General features: G+C 32.6%; 1 protein-coding gene and 1 pseudogene across 1 annotated transcript in view; both read left to right on the plus strand.

Moving 5' to 3' along the window:
- The window catches only part of CNTN5 (contactin 5), a 1,555,331-nt gene that overhangs the window by 228,119 nt on the left and 1,303,852 nt on the right, over window positions 1-23,360 (plus strand). The window lies entirely within an intron of this gene.
- LOC116422587 overlaps window positions 1-23,360 on the plus strand; it is a 96,342-nt pseudogene that overhangs the window by 31,881 nt on the left and 41,101 nt on the right.

Below are 23,360 nucleotides of genomic sequence, written 5' to 3' on the forward strand. Positions count from 1 at the left end.
AATTTCTTTTTTAAAGATATAAATTTTTCTTAATCTAAGCTCAAAAAACTCAATGATTTGACAATAAGAGCTAATGACTCAAATTTACTTCTTCAGTTAGAATTATAGGCAGTTAAGATGGATTTTTCCTTTGTGTGTAATGAAAGGGTGGTGGTAAGGGAGGATAACAACTTTGGAGAAATGTTATAATGAGTTATTCAGATTTTAAAATAATCTATCAAGAGCATTGTTTTATGAACATAAATCAGAGGACAGACTGTATTGCAAATGCAGAAGTGTCACATTTTCTGAAAATAGAAAGGAGAAAAAACATTCAGCAAACTTAGTTAATGATGAGTACACAAACATCAAAGCCAATTTACAGGTTGAATTCTTATCAACATGTCCTATAAAGCCAGTTCTCTTGTGAGTCCTTCCTCTGATTTTATTCTGTCACAATCTTCAGAAGGAAAAAGTTTATTTGGTTCATATAAACCTGACAGAGCAATACTGTTCTCTCATCTAAAATCCCACCGTACTAATATTTTCTGGAATTTAATTATACTGTCTTATACTGAGATAATTTTTTAAAAAAAAATCCTTGTTATATTTTCATTAGGAAAAAGTATTTTCTTTTTGCTAATACATTAAACTTTGGATTGTAGGAAATATCCTTTCCATTGTCCATTAACTAAGCTTGATAAATATTTTTTGTTAAATTTGCTAAAAGGGAATATAATAAAATAAAACATTGAGAATCAGAAGTTAACAACTCAAAATCTATAAATAATGTTCCCATGCCCTTTGTTTTCAACTTCAAACACAAACAAAATAAATTAATTCTTCCATTGGGATTACTAGACTAACACAGATCTATACTAGACTTTCCAACTTTTAGTTTTATATAGAATAGAGTCATTCTATTTACTAAAACACAGGAAATTTGGGAACAATCCTCATAAAATTTTGTACCAGTGTATATTTGTGAAGATAGCTGGTCTCTAGAACTCTTTCCCACTTTGAAGTAGCTACATTACTTTTGACTTATCCTTCAAACCTTCCTCTCCTTCTAAGTTTCTTGTAACTATTCTTCTTGTCTTCCAGACTTGAAATCTAGATGGACCATCCTTGACACCTACGTCACTTTCTCTTATTCCATCATATCTATCAGTTGCCAGTGCGTATTGATTTACCTTCTCAGCATCTCTCAATATGCCCCCTTCTCTCCTATGATGATGCCATCATGTTGATACGGGATCTTATTACCTCATACCTGGACTACTACAATAGCAAATAGATTTGCCTCTGTCACAAGTCCTTCTCCACTCTAGTTCATCCTCCAACCAACTGCCAAAGTGATTTACCTAAAGTGAAGTTCTGATCATATCATTCCCCTACTTAATAAATTCTAATTAGTCCCTATACTCTCCAGGACAAAATATAAAATCCTCTAGAACTCAAAGCACTTTATAACTTGCCCCCCCATTTTCAATATTCTTATCCCCTTATACCCCTACCTACCCACCAAATACTTTGTGATCAAGAGGCACTACCTTCCATTCTTTTTCTTTCATGTCTTCCGACACTAGGCATTTTTTACTGACTGAACTCCAATCCTGGAATGCTCTTCCACCCCAACTCTGCTTTATATTTTCCATAGAAAACCTTTGCCCAAATCCATTAATTCTAGTGCTTAGTTGATCAATAATCTCTGTTTTATCCTGTTCATTTTATCCTGATATAGAGTTTGTGTATTCATAGTAATTTATGTGTTGTCTTCTTTTGACCCAGAGCAACTTGAGAAGAGGGCCTATATTGCCTTTCTTTATTAGTGTTTACAGAGTGTTACCGACAGGTTGAGTGAGAAGATGTAGTAAACAGTGTGCTGATTTTTGGGATAGGAACACTTGCCTTTAAGCCCAACTTTATTACCTGTTTACTATGTGATTGTTGATCAGTCACTTAATTCCTCAGTATTCTACAAATCATTCTCTAAGACTATGAACCAAAAAAAAAAAAAAAAAAAAAAATTAGAAGTCTGCATTGGTGGAGGGTTTTCACACTGGCACTCCCTAGTGGAGATAGAATCTCAAGTCCAGCAAAAATTGAAAAAGCAAAGAAAATACAAAGTACTCTGAATAAAATATCTAGAACTAAAACTAGAGGAACTAAATTTGGGTATAATGGGATGATATCTAAAAAATAAAATTAAGCGGTGAAAAAGTGAGATGCATTGGGAGTAAGGGAAAGAAAGAGGTAGAATGGGGCAAATTATCTGGAATAAAAGAGGCACGGAATAGCTTTACAGCAGTGAAAGGAAAAATAGAGGAGGCAGAGTGGAATGCCTGAACTTTACTCTCACTGGCATTGACTCAAAGAAGGAATAACACACTTAATTGGGTTTAGAAATCTCTCTTATTCTAGAGGAAAGAAAGAGGAGAAAATATACAAAAAGTTGGGGTGATCATAGAATGGATGGAGGGTTGTGGTAGTGGGTAGGCAGAAAGAACACTTGAGGATGGACAAGGTGAAAGGAGAGAGAATAGAATAAATAAACAAGGGAGAATAGAATGCAGGGAAATACGGTTAGTAATCACAATGTTGAAAAAAAATAGTTTCTCTGATAAAGGTAAAATATATAGAGAATATATAAAAAAAATATATAGAAAACTTCCAAATATATAGAGAAATGAGACAAATTTATAAAAATAAGAGCCATTCCCCAAATGATAATTGATCAAAAATATTGTCAATTTTTAAATAAAGTTTTCTATAGCCATATGAAAAAAAAAAGTTTTAAATCACTATTAATTGGAGAAAATAAAATTAAAACAATTCTGAGATTTGTCTTCATACCTATTAGATTTGCCAATAGGCCAGAAAAAGAAAATAACAAATGTTGGAGAGGATGTGGAAAAATCAAAACACTATCAATGCATTGTTGGTGGAATTGTGAACTGATTCAACCATAAAGTAGATCTCTTTGGAGTATTCTCAGAGGCCTATAAAACCATGTATATCCTTTGACCTAGCAATACTATTACTAGATCTATATCCCCAAAAAGATAAAAACAAAAAGGAAATGGGCCTATGTAGTGTTCTCTGGTTCATTTTCTTGTGGTCTTTGGAAGGAGCCTTCTTTTTAGTTCAGTAATCACCACGAGAGTAGCCAAAGGTTAAAGTCCAAATCCTTTATTATCTCTTTCAAAGTCCTGTCTCCTTCACTTGGTGCTGGGCTAGTTTTCTTAAAGGCCTTCCGGAGTGTTGGTTTCAGTGGAGAAAATGAAGGAAGAAAGCCTGCCACCAGGATGGTGTGAGATGGGAGCAATGAATCTGAGTCCAAGGGCTTATGCTTCAGCCTCTAGTCCACTTGTCTTCCCTAAGTCTCTGTCCTTCTCTCTGAGAGCTTAAGCTCCTGCTTCCAGTTCTTTTGTCTTCTCTGCCTCTGTATCAACCTAGTTGAGGCTCCTAGCTAATATGCCCTACACTGAGTATATCACTAGGAAACTATTGTTTTTTTGTAAGATTAAATCAATCATGCTGAACTTGGAGAACTATTAAGCATCATGCTAAGTCAGATAACCATTGTCTTGTCAGTTCTACTTAGTATCTTGTAAGAATCCTTTGTTTCAAGTTCAGAGTTCTGGCCCATAACAGGCCTATGTGTGCAAAAATATTTATAGCAGAAGTTTTCTGGTTGCAAAAATTGGACATTGAGGAGATGGTCATCAATTGGAAAATGCCTGAACAAATTATGGTATATGATCGTGATGGAATACTACTATGCTATCAGAAATAATGAGCAAGATGCTCTTAGAAAAACCTGGAAAGATGTACATGAATTAATGCAAAGTGAAACGAATAAAACCAGAATGAGATGCACAGTAACAGCAATATTGTTAAAGGATTAATTGTGAATGACTTTGCTATTCTCATCAATACAATTATCCAATAGAACTCTGAAGGATGTATGATGAAAAATGCTATCCAGCTCCAGAAAAAGAAATTGATGGAATCTAAATACAAATCAAAGCATACAATTTATTTTCTTATTTTTCCTGGGTTTTTATTTTGTTCTGTCTTCTGTTTTACCAAATGAGTACCAAATGACTAATTTGGAAATATGTTTTGCATGACTAGACCTCTATCAAATTGCTTTTCTTCTTAGAGAGGTGGGAAGGGAATGAGAGAATTTGGAACTCAGTTTTAAAAATAAATGTCAGAAATATTTTTGCATGAAAATGGGAAAAATATAAAATTAAAATATAGAAGAACCAATTTAGTTTTCTTCTGTATAGTGATGATAGGATTTAGTATCAGGAAAATATGATTCAAATGCCAGCTTCATTCATTACTACTTATATGATTTTGAACAAGTAACTTAAATTTTCTGAGTCTTAATTCTTTATCTAAAAGATGGCTGGATTAAATTATATAAGGTCAATTTTTGTTGTTGTTGTTGTTGTTGTTGTTGTTGTTACTGTTGTTCATTTTTTTTTCCAATTCTGTGTTAACCTCTGTGGAAATACAACCTTTAAATAAATATTGTTCCTGCCCTTTTGGAGCTCTTTATATAGGAGAGAGAAGGCATAGAAACACACATATACATATATAAATAATTATGACATAAATGTTCTATGAAATTCTGTTGGCTAAATGTCCCCACATTTGGGGGAAGATGGAAAAAAAGTTAAAACAAAATAAACAATATCATTCTTCAAATACATTGCAAAATACCCTTGAATCCTTGAATATTATATACTCTACTCATTGAATCAATCTGTTGAAAGTAAATAGCTGATAAAATTTGCCAGAGTTCTTTTCACTCAATATCCAATTCCATGTTAAGCAACAAGATCTAACATTTCTACAATGTCCAGTAATTTGGGTTATGTAGATTCATGGAAAAGCATTGCTACATGTTGTCTGATATATAAATCACTGTTTGTTATTACTGGTCCTCCACCTTATGGTGCTTGAGTTGTGTTTAGCCACAGAGACAGATGGCACTGCTTACTATTCAAGAATGATGCTATAAGACCAGAGATTTATAACTGGAAGGAACATCAGAAGTCATCTGGCTGCTTATGGATGAGCAAATTGAAGGCCAAGAGAGGTCAAAGTGACATTTCCATGGCCAGTGTCAAGACTTGAAAACAGAATCTTCTTGTTCCAAGTCCAGCATTTTTTTTCATTGTACCTCTCATTAAAATTCATAAGTATATATACTATGTATATAGTATGTATATATATATATATATATGTTATATAAAGCATAAAGTTAAGCACTGTGAATACAAAAACAAAAAGGAAATTATTATGCAGAAGAAAAAGGACTAGTTTTAGAGTAAAACATCCTAAGTTTAAAATATGATTCTGTTAACTTTGGAAAACTCATTTGAGTTCCCTGGGCCTCAGTTTCTTCATCTGAAAAATGGACCAGATGCCAAGTGAGGTTATGCTCCCACAGAATAGAATTTCATCTCTACTTTTGTTTATCTGATTGAGTTATTTTTTTCTGCATAGGAGCTGGAGCACACAAACCCAAGTCTTCTAATTTCTAGGCCAGCATTCTTTCTGTTAGACTGCACTATTTCCCATTATTTGTAAAAGCTGCTGTTTTCTTGACTGTTTAAGTTATAATGGTGTAATGAAATTATCACTAATTAATTTATCTTCTATTAATTTTTGATTTATGCACAAAATATGCTATCATGGAGCTTATTCTTGGAATGGTTCAAAACACCCCTACTGTCTCCATAGAACATTTGTACAGTGCAAATTTATAAATCCTATAAATCTATATCATAAAACATTTAGTGGGCTATCTATAAACCTACATAATAAAATGTATTGTACTGTGAGGTGGCCATAATATACTCTGTAGATGAAGGAAGGTTTCCTCAAGGTCATCTTGTAAGGCAGTGACAAAAAAATGTGATAAGTACAGATTTTCCAATGTCAGGCATTGTTCTCTGTCTGTCCATTCAGTGAGATGCATGACAATTCATTTTAGAAAGTTATGAAGAGCAAGATGCTATATTGGTTAAATTTTAGGACTTAACACATCCTTGTACCTTATAAAAGAGTTCGCAAAATTTTTATCTATCAAGTCCTCATGTAGAACAGACATTTTTCCTACAAGATAAAGTCAGTCAGTCAATAAACAATCATTAAACACTTACTAGTGCCAGATTCTGTGCTAAGTATTAGCAATCAAATACAAGGAAAAAGAGAAACAGTCTCTGCTCTGAAGGAATTTTCATGAAGATAACATATACAAATGGAAATTTAAAGAGGCAGGCAGGATTGGAGAGACAAAAATTACTTGGTCAAAAAGTACAGATAGAATAGAATTGGACTGCCTATGTATGAGCTGGAGGGGAAATACACTTAGCTGATTGTTGATCTGTAAGCCCTCCTAGAATGGAGGTTCAAGAAGGAGCCACCTAATTAGAAGGAAAGTGTGTGGGAAGGATGTGTGTGGGCATAGGAGAGGTGGTCCAGAATGTAACCTGGAGGGGAATAAATACATAAGAATATTTGTTCCTGCAATTAGAATAATCACAAAAGATATCTTTTTTTTTTTTTTTTGGTAAGGCTTTTCTTGATATAAGTATCATTCTCAAATATATTCGTTGTTGATAGTGTAATGTGATATCTCTTAAATCAAAGATATAAGTTCTCTGAGAGCAAGAATTCTGTATTTCTATTTCTGTTTTTCTATTTGTCTGTCTCCCTCTCTCTCTCCACTCTGTATCTCTCCCTGTCTCTCTCTCTGTCTCCCTCTCCCTCTTCCTCTTTCTGTCCCTCCCTCCCTTCCTCCTTCCTTCTCCCTTCTTCCCTCTCTCTCTCTCTTTCTCTCTCTCTCTCTCTCTCTCTCTCTCTCTCTCTCTCTCTCTCTCATCCCATGTACCCCTTTCTCCTCCTTTTTGTTCTTTCTTATCACCACTTCCACATTTATCATCCTTAGACCTTAACAGCCATGAAGCATTAGTAGACTATAATATCAGCCTGTTTCAACCCAGATATGATACTCCTTTCTTCTTCAACCAGAATGAAGATTAATACAGATAAATCTGAGAGTGGGAGGAGTTAGAGAATCATAGATGTGAATTTTATAGTTAATCCCAGTCATAGATATTTAGCACAGGGTCTGAACTTACTCTTGCAGAAAGCCTGATTATTAGAATGCTAGAATCCAAACTGGCTGCCATTTTATACAAAATCCAAAGGGCATGACTTCATTTCTTTAGCCAGTTCCTGTTAGCACTTTGTTGTAATGCCTATGATTGATCATTTGATTTAATTGATTTGCCTAAATTATACCTCTGATTGATACTTTTGGAAAATCCTGGTGGCTTGAATTTTCACAAACATATAAGGCCTTTTTCTTCCAAATTGTCTTTCCTTTTCTCTAATTGGCCTGTGTCTCTTTTTGATGTTAGATATATAGGCCTGCTATAATCTCCATTCTTCGGAGTAAGACAAGATTGTGTTCCCTTCTTGCCTAGATGACATTTGAGGAACTGAAAAATAATCAGACTTAGTCTATGGCAAGATATAAACTTGTCATCTCCTATGAAAACTCAGATCCTGAGAATAAAACAAAGACTGAAAATAAATTTTGTATGACTACATCATACATATTATAAATGTATACCCATTTTATACAAATAAATGTATATGGATACATCTATATCTATTTCTAGGTATTTATTTATCTGTTTGTCTATCTCTGTCTCTCTTTCTATCTGTCTTTCTGTCTATATTATACAGTTTTCTATCTTTGTAAATAGATGATTAATGGAGACAGGGCAGCTAGGTGGCCCAGTGGATGCAGTGCCAGGGCTGGATTTGGGATGACTTATCTTCCTGAATTCAAATCTGGCCTCAGGTACTTACTCATTGTATAATTCTGGATGAGTCATGTGACCCCATTTTCTTCAGTTTCCTCATCTATAAAATAATCTGGAGAAGGAAATGGCAAATTGCCACAATATCTCTGCCAAGAAAACCTCAAACAAGGTGACAAAGAGACAGAAATGGCTGAAACACTACTAAACAACAAAATAGGAAAGAGATGATAGATAAGATATATTAGATAGGTAAAAAAAAAAAAGTGGATTTATTTTACCTAAGACCTGAATAGGAATTTTGAGGTCAATCATTTAGTCCAATCTCCTCTTTGAGGATCCTGGAACATTGAGGGAATTATTGATTTGCTCAATATCAAATCTGAAGTAGTCAAATCAAGATTAGAACCATGTTCTACTAGGGTTACATCTAATGCTCATAGCAATCTAATGCTTGTAGATTCTTCATAGAAGAATCTGCAACTTTAACCTATAGGATGTATTGCATAATGTATAAAGTTTCTTCTAGCTCTCAATTTATGATTCCATTGTCTTCATTGCTATCCTTGGAAAATTTTTTATTAATACAAAAACCTTTCTTCTGACCATAAGATAACTTTCCAGATATACATGTGATGCTCTAGTGTTTAACATATTCAGTAGTAAGGCCACTTGAAATCTTGCTATACAAAAAACTGAAATACTCAAAATGTTTCTTCAAAAAAAAAAAAAAAAGAGTTTACTATTTGCCAGAGAATTTATGTGCTATGTGTTTTCTGGGTATACATTTATTAAAATATCCCCACGACTAGTACTCCATTGCAATTAGTTAATGAACCATTCATAATAAGGGAAGTGAAATCAGAGGTCCCAGGTTCTAATTCCACCACTGACTTTAATCAGCTATTGGTACTATGAGAAAATTATTTAAATTCTCTGTCCCTTGGTTTCCACGTCTCTCAAATAAAAAAGATTGCTTTGGATAGTTTTTGAGTTCGCTTCCATCTTTAGGTCTATGATCTTATGAACACCAAAAATAAATGTGTCGTATAAACAAAGCAAAATGACATTAGAAGGCAACATGTATTTCCCAAGTATTATGGTTTTAAAGTCAAATTGTGACCTTTTCAAAACTTAACTTAAAAAGGCCAAACTTGCTTTTTTCATTCAGGGCCACCTCCAGTTGTTTTGATCTTGTCTTGATCAATGGCAAAATGTATCTTGCCATTGGATCCAGGAGGCTCTGGAGGGGAAAATGAGGCAAGTGACCTTGCATAATCCTCCTTCACTTAAATCCAATTCATTTGCATGTCATAGTATCACCTCCTTGATGCTATAGTCCTTTTTGAGAACAAAAGACAAACAACAAGTAAGATAAAAAAAAAATAGGGATTCAATGATAAAGCTGCTAGTAGTTTATTCCTTTTCATGGAAGGAAAAATCCCCTTTCCCTTTTGCACATTGCACTGATAAGCTTTTGGAAGTGTCTATAACCTGATGTATCATCACATCATCAGTTAAGCAAACAAAAATTCCATGCCTAAATTATAGGATTATCAAAATGTTCTTTTCCACAATAGGATTATGTTCAGAAATAACTGTCACTTGATAACCATTTTCTTGAATTATTAAAAAGACCATGGGAGAAAGGTGAAAGGTTGGTATTCTTAAATTAAAATTTGAAAGCTGATTTGTGCCTAAGTAAATTTAACATTGGGACTTAGTGAATAACTGGAGTATTGTAATGAAAATAGTGGGAGTTTCAAGAAATTAATTGAAAAGCTGCAGATTAAGATTTATGTACACGTGCATGCATACCTTAATGTGTGTATGTTTCCAGTTTCCCTCATTTTTTGTGAGACTTTACTAATAAATATGATCCAATACCAAATTAAGAAACAATTTGTTGTTTTCCAGTGTTTATGGCAGGTAGTCTAGCTGTTTTTTTTTTTTTTCCATTTAATCAGGATTATGTCACAATAAAATGTAGAGATGTCATTAACTATGAGAATTGCCTTGGTATATTCAATTTCCTGAAATATATATAACTATTGTTCAAAAAAGCATCTGTTATTAGTATTTGTAGCATTAGTGTCTCCTAAATTATTACCTTCTATTGAGCAAGTTCCACAGAAAGACAATAAGCCAATCTTTGTTTTTTTGCACTGCATATTTGGAAAGTTCTGAAATTGAAAGGCAAATTCCCCAGCTGGTATAAAAACTGAAGGCAAACATGACAGATTTTTATTTACTGAGAATTTAGTAATTCCATTGAGTTTAGTTAAAAGTAATATTAACATTACATCTGCTATAAACAGATGTACATTTCTATCAGCAATGCCAGGAAAGCTAGCACCAACATAAATGACCACCTCCATATGTTACTGGCACTTATTTTTCAACATTTGTGTAATGTACATAATTATAAATTATGTTTAACAGCTTTTTTGACAAATGGATATCTAGTGATGTAAACTTGAGAAATTGTTCAATTGCAATCAGAAGGTATGCGAGTTTTAAACTGGATTTTGGAGGTCTTCTATTATTTTGTTAGATTTTGACATAGGGATAGCTCCAATTTGATGCAGATTTTGTCTTAAGATAATTTAGTATATAAAATGTGCTCTTGAAAAAGAAAGCTTAAGGCATTTTTTTCTCATTGCCAAAGCAATTTTCACATAAAACATCATATACTCCAGGTACGTGATTTAAATAGATAGTCCCTTAATGTTTAGTATTTCCTTAATGGCTAGAAAAAGTCAAGGAGAAGAGTTTCAGGAGCAATTGACAATTGAAGATAAATCTTGAGTGGAAATATTATCTGAATTATAATGCCTCAATGTAAGTAATTTGGAAAATAGGATTCAATTTACATATCTTTCAGCAAAGTAAAACTAATGATAATATATGTTTGTAGAGTCCTTTAGCTTTACAAAGTACTTTACATATGTTATTATGTATTACCAAGTAACATAAATTAGGTTTATTTTACTGACTTTTGAATGAATAATTGAAAAGTCTTCATTAAATGTTTACCATATATTGAGTGCTGTACTTAATACTGGAGAAGTAGCTATTATAGCCAGATTCCTCAAAAAGTTTCTATTCTATTGTAGGAGAGACAATACATACAAGGAAGTGATGTGAAAGAAAGATATTTGGAATTGGAGTGTCACAGGAATGTTGAGTCAATAAACACATTTTTCAAAGGCAGGAATGCTAATGTTTGGATTACTGTTCATGAAGCAATAGGCATAAATGCTGGAGACAGGGAACAGGGAACAGTTTCTGTGTAATTGTCTGGCTCAGTGCTTTGCGCTTCTTAGACCTCATAAATGTTTGCTTATTTGAAATGAATTAGACTGAATTAATTTAAGGTTCATTCTTAAATTTGATCAATATTAAATTCAGAAACTTTTTGTGGGAGTCACACTAGTATCCTATAAAGGGCACTGGACTTGTAGTCAAGAAAAATTGGTTCAAATAATAACTATAATAGTTATCAGCTGCACAACTGGAAGCAAGCCATGTTACCTTTTGATCCTTATATTTCTTACCTATAAAATTAGATAATGATATTGGTACTATCTGCTTCCTACATGTTGTGAGAGGACCACATTGTAAACCTTAAATTACTATGTGCATATGAATTGTTATAATTATTTCTATGATAACAGCATTAACCTATAAGAACTAGAAAGCAATATTTCAATTATCTTAAGCACAATAAGATCCTTACTAGAATAAGATCACAGGATCTAAAGCTATAAGGGATCTCATCATGTGGTCCAAATTTCTCCATCATTTTACAAAGAAGGGAAATGAGGCTAAAAGATATCGAGTGATTTGCTCAGTCACACTCTAAATGGAAAGGGAAGTAGAAAGAATGAAGACTCAGCATGGTTTCAACAAGAACAGGTCATGTCAGATGAAACTCATCTTTTTTGCCAAAGGAATCAATCAATTAATAAACAGTTATTAAGCACTCACTTTGTTCCAGGTACTAGAACACTGATTATATAAAAAAGACAAATAAATGAGGAGAATGCTGAGGCTATAATTTATCTTATATTTTAGCAAAGCTTTTAATAAAGTACCATACTATTCTTGTGGAGAAGATGGAGAAATGTGGAATGAGTGATAATACAATCAAATAGATTTGGAAGTCGCTTGATGGACAAACTTAAAGGACAGTTAACAGTAATTCAAAGTCAATGTAGCAGAAGTCCTCTGGTGGAATGCCCAAGGGATCTGTGCTGACTTTCTGCTCTTAACCATTTTTATAAATGACTTAAATAAAGTCATAGGTGATATACTCATCATATTGTCAGAAGACAATAAGCTTGGAAAGAAAATTAAATCAGTGACTGCTAGGGTAGGGATTCAAAAAGATCATTATAGGCTCATGCATTGAGCTAAACATAATAAAATGAAATTTGATAGAGATCAACCTAAAGCCTTGTAGTTAGGTTCAATAAATAAAAAATGAATGAAGAAGGAATGGTTAGTTTTAAATTGTTCTGAAAAAAGATCTGGGAATTTTAGTAGATTATAAATTCAAAATAACTTAGAAAGATTATATGATAACCAAAAATGCTAATTAAAAATTTTGCCTATAGTAAGACAGTCATAAATCCTAGGAATCCCACTGCAGCCTGCTTTTGTTAGGCCTTTTCAGAAGTGATATATTCAGTTATGGGCACCACAAATTAAGAAAGATGTTGATGAGTAAGCAAGTATCCAGAAGTGAAAACTAGTATGAAGACCCTTGAGTCCATGTTAGATAAGAATCAACTGAAAGGTTACTAGGTAGATTTAGAAATAAAAATCACAGAAAAAGGGTTTTAAAAGGGGAAACATTAGTTGTTTTCAAGTATTTGAAAGATTATCATGAGCAGGTTGGATTACACTTCTATTTTCCACTCTAGGATACAATCAAGAATGACTGAAAGTTTTAAAGAAGTAAATTTAGGTTGAATTTCAGGGGAAAAAAATCCTAACAATTGGAACTTTTTAACAGAGAGGGCTGCCTCCACTGCTCTAAATTTTGTAATTACAGAGGCACCTAGAAATTTAGTTGCTGACTCAGAAGAGAGTCAGGGAAAAACAACATAGATAAAAAAGCTAATAACTACAAATAAAAGCTAAAAAAATTTGAATTGTTTACCTTTCAAAGTTTAAGTTCTATTCATACCCATCAAAATCTGCTTCTTCCATAAATTCTTTTCCAAGTACTCTAGTACATATTGATCACATTATTGTTTGTATGCATGTTGATAATTATTCTTATATTCAACATTGATTTGTCAGGTGTTTGTTGAATTTTTACTCACTCTATCTCAAATGGATGTGTTTGGATTCTTTCATCACCATCACCATCACTACCTCTTACTTGGAATGCAGGGAGAGGAGTTTACATTTGATGCAAAAAAGCATCAAAAAGAAGTTAAAAACTGTTATAGATTCTTTAACAAGAGTATTACATTCACACCATCATGTGTTAGCCTGACTCATCTAGAAATAGCTTAAAAGCCCTTGCTCTTGCCCTCATTAAATTATCTCCTTTAGAAATTGCCTTTATGACATCATATCAATATTGCCTCTGTATAGTCTAACTTCCAAATTATGTAGATTATCATATACTTTTCAGTCTATGTCTCTATATCTTGTCTTTACCAATCACCTAAACAATTCTAATCCTATATTTCCAATTGCCTGACTAATAGTTAATCAGCTTGTCCCCTTCTCATCATCAATTCATTATTTCTATAACTGATGCCACCACCTTTCCCCAACAAATAACTTCTTCCTTCTCTAAATGCTTTTTTTCTATTAGCAATTATTATCAATATTTGATATTTATATAAGACATACTTTCACAAAGTACTATACATAAATTAACTTTTCTTATTTTCACATCAATCCTTGGAAGTTTGTAACTAAAATATTATTTATTGTGGAGTTTTTTTGTTTGTTTGTTTTGGTAACAAGTCAATTTTAAGAGTGTGAAAGGTCAAACAGCTTGTGTGTAGTCAAATTCAGAGGAAGACTCAGATGCATTTCCTGTTTCAAGTTTGTGTATGAAACATCATGAAACAAATTGGGCTATGCTACAATTCTGTCTTGGGAATGAAGATTCAGAGAAAACAGAAATCTGTCAGAGGCAGACAATACAATGAAAACCTAAATAAAGGGGCATTCTGAAGGGTAGGTCATTTGGAGCAGAGTTAAAGGAAGTTTTAATAACATAAGCTTGTTAGAAGAAGCATAATTTATTACTGAATAATGTGGATAATTTTCAATCAATAGGACTTATGATTATAAGTAAGTTAGAATGTTTATAGAATAATAAGACAATCTGTACAATGTTTCTGGGAGTATGGTTTTCTGAGCTATCTCAGTAGAGAAGAAGGAATTTGGAAAGGAGTCCCTAGTGATACTGGGTTAACACAGGCCAAGTTTGATCTTTGGGACCTGATCCTCCAAAGGATGTTATTTTTTTTTTCCTTTTCTCAGCTCTGCTCCCTCCCTGGAGTGAATCTTCAGGAACATCTCTAAAACAAAGCTTAATTATTTTTTACTCTCTTTGAGAACTTTCATAATGAGGTCATCAATTATTGGTCAGCTTTTATTGCCATAGAAACTACATAAAATACAAGGGATTCACGGTTGAACATGACTAACTAAAGGAATTATAAAGCATTCAAATAGCCTATGGCACTCATTAATCTGCCTCTGAAAAGTAAAGTCCCTGGAAGATTCTACTTTAGAGGAATGGTAGTTATATTAGATAAAGAGACAGTGAGATGATAATGATAAATAGACGATAGACATATGTAGATTTTTATAGATATGGAAAGACAAAAACAAAAGTTTTCATTCTTACATAGCTATGTTACTATATCTATTTATAGTTGATGTGAATTAGAACTCAAGGAGCCTAGTTTTAGGACATTAGTCACTTCACTGACTTTTAAATGTTGTGTTTCCAATATATATATATAAAAGATAGAAATGGACTTGATGGCTTTAGAGTTTTCTTTTAGCTCTAAGTTTTTTAATACAAATATGTTTATTGAAATAATTTGTATAAGTGTTTAAATGTGACTTGTCATGAGGGACTCTCATGGGATTCCACAGATAGGTTCAGATTCTGGACTCACCGGAATTCTGATTCATCTTGGAGGGCTCAGCTGTTTTCTCTTACTTCCTAAAATATTGCCAAATCCTGGAGAAACTCTAAGGAAAATCTCTAACAAAAATAAGTAAACAAATAAATGAAGAAGGACCAAGTATCCTGGACAGGAAGATGGGGAGGAGCAATAAGCATTTATATAACACTTTCTGTATTTCAGGTATTGTGCTAAATCCTTTATAAATATTATCTCATTTGATTCTTACAACAATCCTGTAAGGTAGGTACTATTATTATTCCCACATATAGTTGAAAAAACTGAGGCAAATACAGATTAAATAACCCAGCAGTAAATGTCTGAGGTCAGATTTGAACTCATTTGTCCACTGCACTACCTAATTGTCTCTGGATCACACTTGCCTTTAGTGTTTTAGACTTCAGAGTGATCCTGTTTGTGATCATTTCCTTCAAGAGCATGCTATAAATGTAATCAAATTTCAGTAGCTAGCCAGCACTTAACTTAAGGGCCCTGGAGACCTGGACTTCATGAGGTAGCCATAAGTACTGTAAATATTCAGATCTCAAGATCATTAGTTGATGGCTTATAAGAAAAAGGATAATAAGATCTTTTGACTCAGCAGTATCACTCCTGAGTCTTTAACACAAGGAAATCATAAAGGAAGGTAAATGACCCACTGGTGCAATAATGTTTGTAGCAGCTGTTTTTGTGGTAGCAAAGAATTGGAAAATGAGTAGATGTCCATCAATTGGGGACTGGTTGAATAAGTTTTAATACATGGAAATAATGGAATATTATTTTTCTACAAAAAAATGAGGAACAAGCTGATTTTTGAAAAGACTGGAAAGATTTATATAAATTCATACTGAGTGAATTAAGGAGAACCAGGAAAACATTTTACACAATAATAGCAAAATTATGTTATGATCAACTGTGAAAGACTTGGTTCTTCTCAGTCATTCAGTGATTCAAGGCAATCACAATAAACTCTGGAGAGAAAACACCATCTAAATCCAGAAAAAGAACTATGGAGATTGGATAAATCAACACATGCTATAGTCACTTCTTTTTTTTTTTTTCTCTCCTGTGGTTTTTCCTTTTTGTTCTGATTTTTCTCTCACAACATGGATTCATAAAGAAATATGTATTTTAAAAGTTAATATATATGTATAATGATTAATTAAAAATGAAAAAATATATAGTTTCCTTTTAATCCTATGTATTTTTTTATACATTTAAAAATATTTTTCTGAGGTTTCATCCACCTGCCAAAGGTGTCCATCACACACACACATACCCAACACACACACACACACACACACACACACACACATGAACCTATCCTATATGCAAAGGCTTTTATTGGGTTCAAAAAGGCACAATATTTAAAATGATTTGTGATACAATATTTAAAATGAAAAAAATCTTTAAAAGAGTAGGTTAAGTATTTGAAGGTCTATCTGTAGAACAGTGATAATTGTTCTGTCAGATTCCACAGAGAATAATTAAAAGCAATGATTAAATGCTTCATTCAGAAATGCAGATTTGGGGGTCATTATAAGGATATTTTTATTCATAAGTGATAATGTTTCAAAGTTAAATAAGCTATCTAAGAGAATAGTGAGTTCCTTATCAACAATGATTTTCAAAATAAGGTTTTATCACTACTTGTCTAATGCCTTTGAACAAATGCTTAGTCAACTCAAGCTAAGAACAATGTCTGGCACTTAATTGGCTTTTCCACCTTTTTAATTGTCTTTTTTATTATAACCTTTTATTTGCAAGATATATGCATGGGTAATTTTTCAGCATTGACCCTTGCAAAATCTGTTGCAACTTTTCCCCTCCTTCCCTCCACCCACTCCCCTAGATGGCAGGTAGACTAATACATGTTAAATATCTTAAAGTATATGTTAAATGCAATATATGTATACATAGTTATACAGATATCTTGCTGCACAAGAAAAATCAGATTGAGGAATAAGGTAAAAATAACGAGAAGGAAAATAAAAATGCAAGTGAATAATAACAGAAGGGGTAGAAATGCTATGGTGTGGTCCACACTCATTTCCCATAGTTCTTTTGCTGGGTGTAGCTGGTTCTCTTCATTACTGAACAATTGGAACTGATTTGGTTCATCTCATTGTTGAAGAGAGCCACGTCCATCAGAACTGATCATCATATAGTATTGTTGTTGAAGTATATAATGATCTTCTGGTTCTGCTATGATGATAATAATCATAATGATGATAACTATCATGAAGTCCAAAGGTATCTAGTACATTGTGACCTTAGGTAGCCTCAATAGAGATGTTAAATCATTAAGTATTTCATTCAGCATCAGTTCATGTAAGTCTCTCCAGGCCTTTCTGAAATCATCCTGCTGGTCATTTCTTACAGAACAATAATTTTCCATAACATTCATATACCACAATTTATTCAGCCATTCTCCAATTGATGTGCATCCATTCAATTTCCAGTTTCTAGCCACTACAAAAAGGGCTGCCACAAACATTTTTGGCTTTTAACGAATAATTGCTAGTCTATTATTTTGGCACTGTTTACAATCTAGTAATTCGATGATAAAAATGTCAATTGATACATAACTAATGTGAGATTATAGCCCAAGAAATATATTACATATCTAGCTTCACGTTATGATGATCTATACTCTTTAGAAGTTGGACTATATTCTTATAACATTACCTTTTGTTCGGGTGGTAGCTCCAGATGGACTGAGAGAATCTGTTTCTGAACTGGTACATTACAGCACAACATCCATTAATTCTTTTTCAAAGGGCAGAGTAATCAAGATGCCACAGTCTTATGGTGCATTTTGATATTTTTTTATGTCAAAAGTATTGTATTTATAATTATTAATGTAAAGGTAATTTTTGGGAGGAAATGGAAGAGAAAAGAAAATCAAGCATCAAAGATCTCATCATGTAATATTTGTACTCAATTCCAAAGGCAGTGTTTAAATTACAGATAATAATTAAAGTTAAAATTCAGGCCCATATCAGAAAAAAACCACTATACATTATTACACTATTTCCATCAGTGATTAAGACTTTTACATGAATCTCACTGAGTTAGAAAAGTAAAATATCAAGATTTGAGGTTTCTCTCTATTTTTCTTTCCCTTCCTTAATGACTATTGAGTAATAACAATATGTTAGATATTGAACAAAACATTGAAATGGTTCATCCTACTCTCTCACCTTGGGAGTGATTGTCCAAATCTTGAGAAAAAAGAAAGATTTTTCTTCTTTGTCAAGAAATCATCCCTTGCTTCTAGATCTGTCAAAAGTGGCATGTCCATCATGATAGTCTGATTATATATAGCAGAGAGGATGGAAAAAGGGGGTGAGGAGGGAATGGGAGGGAGAAGTTGAGCAAGGGAGGGAGAAGAAGAAGAGAGGAAGAGGAGGGAGGGAGGGACACGGGGAGGAAGACAGTGAAGGAGATGGAGAGAGTGTTTTAAAAGGCAGTCCTGAATAGAAAGCAAAAAAAAAAAAAAAAAGTTTCTCAGCTATGTTAAATGTACTTTCTTCTGGATTATATATACTCCCTTCACATTTCCTAAACTAAAGTAAATGGCCTGTGTCAAGTCCTGAAGATAGATCAGAAACGGGTATGAATACAGCCACATGAAAGCTGGCATACAGGTATTCAATTGTGAACTTGCTTTGCTTCCAAGTCCAAAGCCCACATGTGCTGGCAGCTTTTATCACAGAGGCATTTTTAGCACATTGTGTCAAACTGTTGTATTTTCTTAGCTTGATTGACAGTCTGGAAAATATTGATCCAACACTTCAGTGAATTTACATTTAGTTAAATAAGTGTTCCTTACATAGCAGCATGCTCAGCTAGGTTAAATGTAAAAGAATCACATATCTTTAAAATAGGTAATAAAAGCGAAAGCTCATCCTTGACGTAAAATGCACCAAACCCAAACCTGATAATTTAAAATCAAAGCTCTTAATATAGTCTTAGAACACTGATATTTTTTAAAGAAAAAAAAATGGAGTAAATGACATATACCAGAAAGAAATAACTCTGGGATGAGAGTATTTCTCTGATCCCTGAATTGGATGTGGTAGTCTATTAGAACATTAGACTATTGTTCAGGGCATTTGATTGAGGTTTCTTTTTTGTTTGCTAATTTTACATATTTAATGACTTAAGAACTTCCTTTCTTCTAGAAGCTTATATTTGTTTCATAAGACATAACATATAATATATAGAATTTACATGTATATATGTTTGTATTTATGTGCATAGGTATATATTGTAAATATACTTATTTAACAATAATGGCTAGCATTTATATAGTACTTTAAGGTCCACAAAGCACTTTACTCATATTATCTCATTTGATCTTCACAACAACTTTATAAGGTAAACATTATTATTATTCCCATTTTACAAATGAGAAAACTGAGGATGAGAGAGCTAGTGTCAAATAAATATCTGCTGAATTATTTGAATCAGGAATCAAGGTTTCCTGATTCCAAGTCTAGCATTATATCCACTATGCCACCAATTAGGCAAATTATTTCACCTAATAGAGTAAAAATACCTTAAGAGCTGGAATTCTTTTTTTTTTTCTGTGTTTGTTCCAAGTACAATGACTTGTTAACAGGGAGCCACCTTGTTTTTCTATTAATCTTTACATCACTTCTGGTCTCCCATTTAGCAATCATCAGCTCACTTTTCTTTTTCATGACTATGTATATCTTAACAATAACTTCTCTTATTTCTTCCTTTAAAATGTCTTATGTTACCTCATGTGTAGATATTACTTTAATTGAGTATTTAAATGTTTCTTCTTTGCCACTACCTTCTTTTTGCCCTCATTGATTTTGCAATCACCATTTCCCATCATGTCACTTTCTTATTCAAGAACCTATAATTCCTTCTTATCATTAACCCACATCAAATCTTTATTATGTTTGACCAGTAGTTTGACCTCCTCATTTTTTCAATCTCACAGCTTCTTTATATACACTTCCCCATAGACTAATTGGTTTTATCTCTACCACTGACATCCCCAAGATTCACTTCATTTCCCACATATTTGTTTGTTTTTAGCCCATTATTTCTTCAAATGCTTGACGCCATGGTGATGGATGGGTGCCATAGAAGATGAATGGAAAATATATATTAGCCATGGATAGCCAATATATATTAGAAATTTGTGCCTGAGATAAAAAAGTAAATAGATATTGGTAAGATATTTGGAATAGCTAATATTTATTAGACATTTGTGCCTGAGATAAGAAAGTAAATAGATATTGTTAAGATATCCCAAATGAGCACACTTTTATATATTTAAAAAGCAATCTGTGAATATGATATTGCACATTTTAGTAATGCTTAATAAAATGTCCCAATATGTTTTACTCAGCAGTGCCATGTGTTTGTTCCCTAGAATGATTGGGAGAAGACAAGAGATTTCAAAGTGATTTTTATCAATGTCTACAAGAATATACAAAATTAATCCATACTTAATGATTTAACATCTCTATTGAGGCTACCTAAGGTCACAATGTACTAGATACCTTTGGACTTCATGATAGTTATCATCATTATGATTATTATCATCATAGCTAACATTTATACAAGTTTTAAGTTTGGAAAGAACTTTGCATGTTGGCTTATTTGATCCTCACAATAACTCTGTAAAATAGAGTTATTAGTTCCTATTTTTACAGTACAAGGAAAGTAAGACACAAAGAAGTAAGTGACATGCCTAACTCTCACTGTTAGAAAATATCTGAGGCATGATTTAAACTGATGTCTCTCATTGACTCACAGGCTTGCATTCTACCTAGCTGCCTAATATTTTATAAAATAAGATTTTCAAAAAAAAAATTCATAGAAATCACCATGTCACCAATTACAACATAATTGTAAATCTTCTACATTTGAATGACCGTAGACATTTTACTTTGGCTGGCTACCTCCAAATTCTTTATTCTTAGGTAGTATATTAAACCTTGCAGTACCTCTATCCTTTAAAAGATAAGTAGAATCTGAAATTTAGGTGAATTGTCAACAGGCAGCAGTAGCCTAATCATATTCTACAAATAACATGGTACAAAATATAGCACCTATCTTCACAAGGGATTCTTTGTAAAAACCTATACATTCAGAAAAATGAATATTACACTTATTTGTCAAATAATATTTTATTAAAATAACTGCATTGTAAGTGGCATTAAGCAAAACTTTAAAAAAAGATTTACTTGATACCTTTTGATTTATATATATATATATATTTACACACACACACACACATATATATATATATATATATATATATATATATATTTGTCATTTTTCAACATTCTCTACTTTGTAGAATAGATCCTTGCTTGTGATAAAGAAAATTAAACACATAAGCCACTTCTAGAGATATCTTTCTAGGGGTTTCCTCACTCTTCTGCCAGTTTATTATCTATCATCTTTTCTCAGTGATCTTTATTGATAACATATTTAATACATATAATTCAGGGAAGAGTGGGATAAATGCAAAGATGATGTCAAAGAGCAATAAAAACTTTTGAGATTGTGACAACTGAAGTTAGATAAGTAGTAAGTGATAGAAGCACTTGAATTCAGCTCCTCTGACTCCCTATCCAATATTTCATATTCCATGTCCTTTACATTGGATTTTCTTGGTCTCTCATTCAGTTTACATATTTTAAGTAGCTTGCAATTACCCCAAACACTATAGAATCCTTTCTCCTCCAAGTAAAGACAAAAATCAAACGAAACAAACAAAAACTAGGCACAACAAAAATAGCTAAATAAAACAACCCAAGAGTGATTAGAAGTAAGAGGCCATGAAATCTTGCCATTTAGTAATCAAAAAATGTAAAAAATAAAATAAAACTGTTTCTTAAATTTAATAATTTTTCCATTTTTTATATAGCTTTTGTTGCCATTTAAAGTTGTCATCTTTTAAATGATTATTAACAATGTATATGATAGTGGGGTTTTTTTTCTGTTTTCTTCATTGTATATCACTTAAAATTTATGTTCCCTTGTTTCTTAGTATCTTCTATATTGAGAATCCTTTATCAGTAAGTAATAATGTACCATTATATTCAGAGACTAATCCATTTATTGCTCAATTTTTGGGCAGTTTCCAGTTCACTGAAATTGCAACAAGTCTTGTTCAAAATGACTATTTTTTAGCTGTCTTCTTAAAGGCTCCTTATTAATTTCAATAGATGATATCAAACTAAACTTTTAAGATTCCTAGATACATGTCCAATACAAACTTATTCCTGATGTAGATCTCATTTTCTATTGCAAATAAAGTTTATTTCATCAATTTCCATGAAATATTTTTGAAACATTCTTTGATTGCTTCTATAGATTCAGTGCATCCTATGTCAACTTAACCCTCCCCAAAACTCTATGAGTGCATGTAATAGAAATTTGTTCTGTGATTAATTATTACTTTGCCTATTAGTTTAGTTCTCCTTACTTTAGTATTTTAAAGCTTTCTATTGCATTTTAATTATTTTTCTTTCAAATTTTATATCATATCTTGATTTTCAAGAGCCTTAAAAATATGTCAAAAAGTAATCTAGAGAATCTAATTTTGCTGAGTATATAAGGTCAGTTCTAGATCATTATAACATAACATCACTAAACCCATCCTAATCAACATATAGGAAGATTCCACTGATTATATACTATAGCATAATATAGAAGCAACTGAGAAAGGAATAACACACTAGAAACTGTATGGCAGAGACTGAGGACAAGTAAATGAATTCCCATAGGACTGCCTTATTAAGGACTGAAACATCTGTAATCTGATTATTGCTTTGTAGTCTCTGACTCTCTTCTTAAGAGGGAATGTTCTTTGTTTGATGGATCACTAACAACTCCACTATGCTAAAAAAAAAAGCTGTGATGGACATCCAAAGGTCAGTCATATAGAAGTACACAGAAATCTGCCTTCAAGGTTTTGCACTTATAAAACATTATAACTTAAAAAAAAATAAACCTGTACTTTAGCTGTGTATGTGTGTGTGTGTGTGTGTGTGTGTGTGTGCGTGCATATTCTGTGATCCATAAGAACCTTTTGGGTATTTTGTGAAGACTTTTACAAGTGTGAGAAGCATATTTACTACATGTATATACCATGTATACCTGTATATACATCTATACATACATGTATGCATATAACTAAACAATATGAATAAATTGCTAGCAATAGAGTTTGGAGGTAACTTTTGCAAATGAGGATGCAGAAAGCTGTTTGCATGGTTCTGAATGTGTTACTATCACTTAAATTTTGATGTTAGCACTTTACATTATAAGCTGCTTAAGTTAGGGTTTTGTATAT

The sequence above is a fragment of the Sarcophilus harrisii genome, chromosome 3 (assembly GCF_902635505.1).
Source record: "Sarcophilus harrisii chromosome 3, mSarHar1.11, whole genome shotgun sequence".
NCBI classification, from domain to species: Eukaryota; Metazoa; Chordata; class Mammalia; order Dasyuromorphia; family Dasyuridae; genus Sarcophilus; species Sarcophilus harrisii.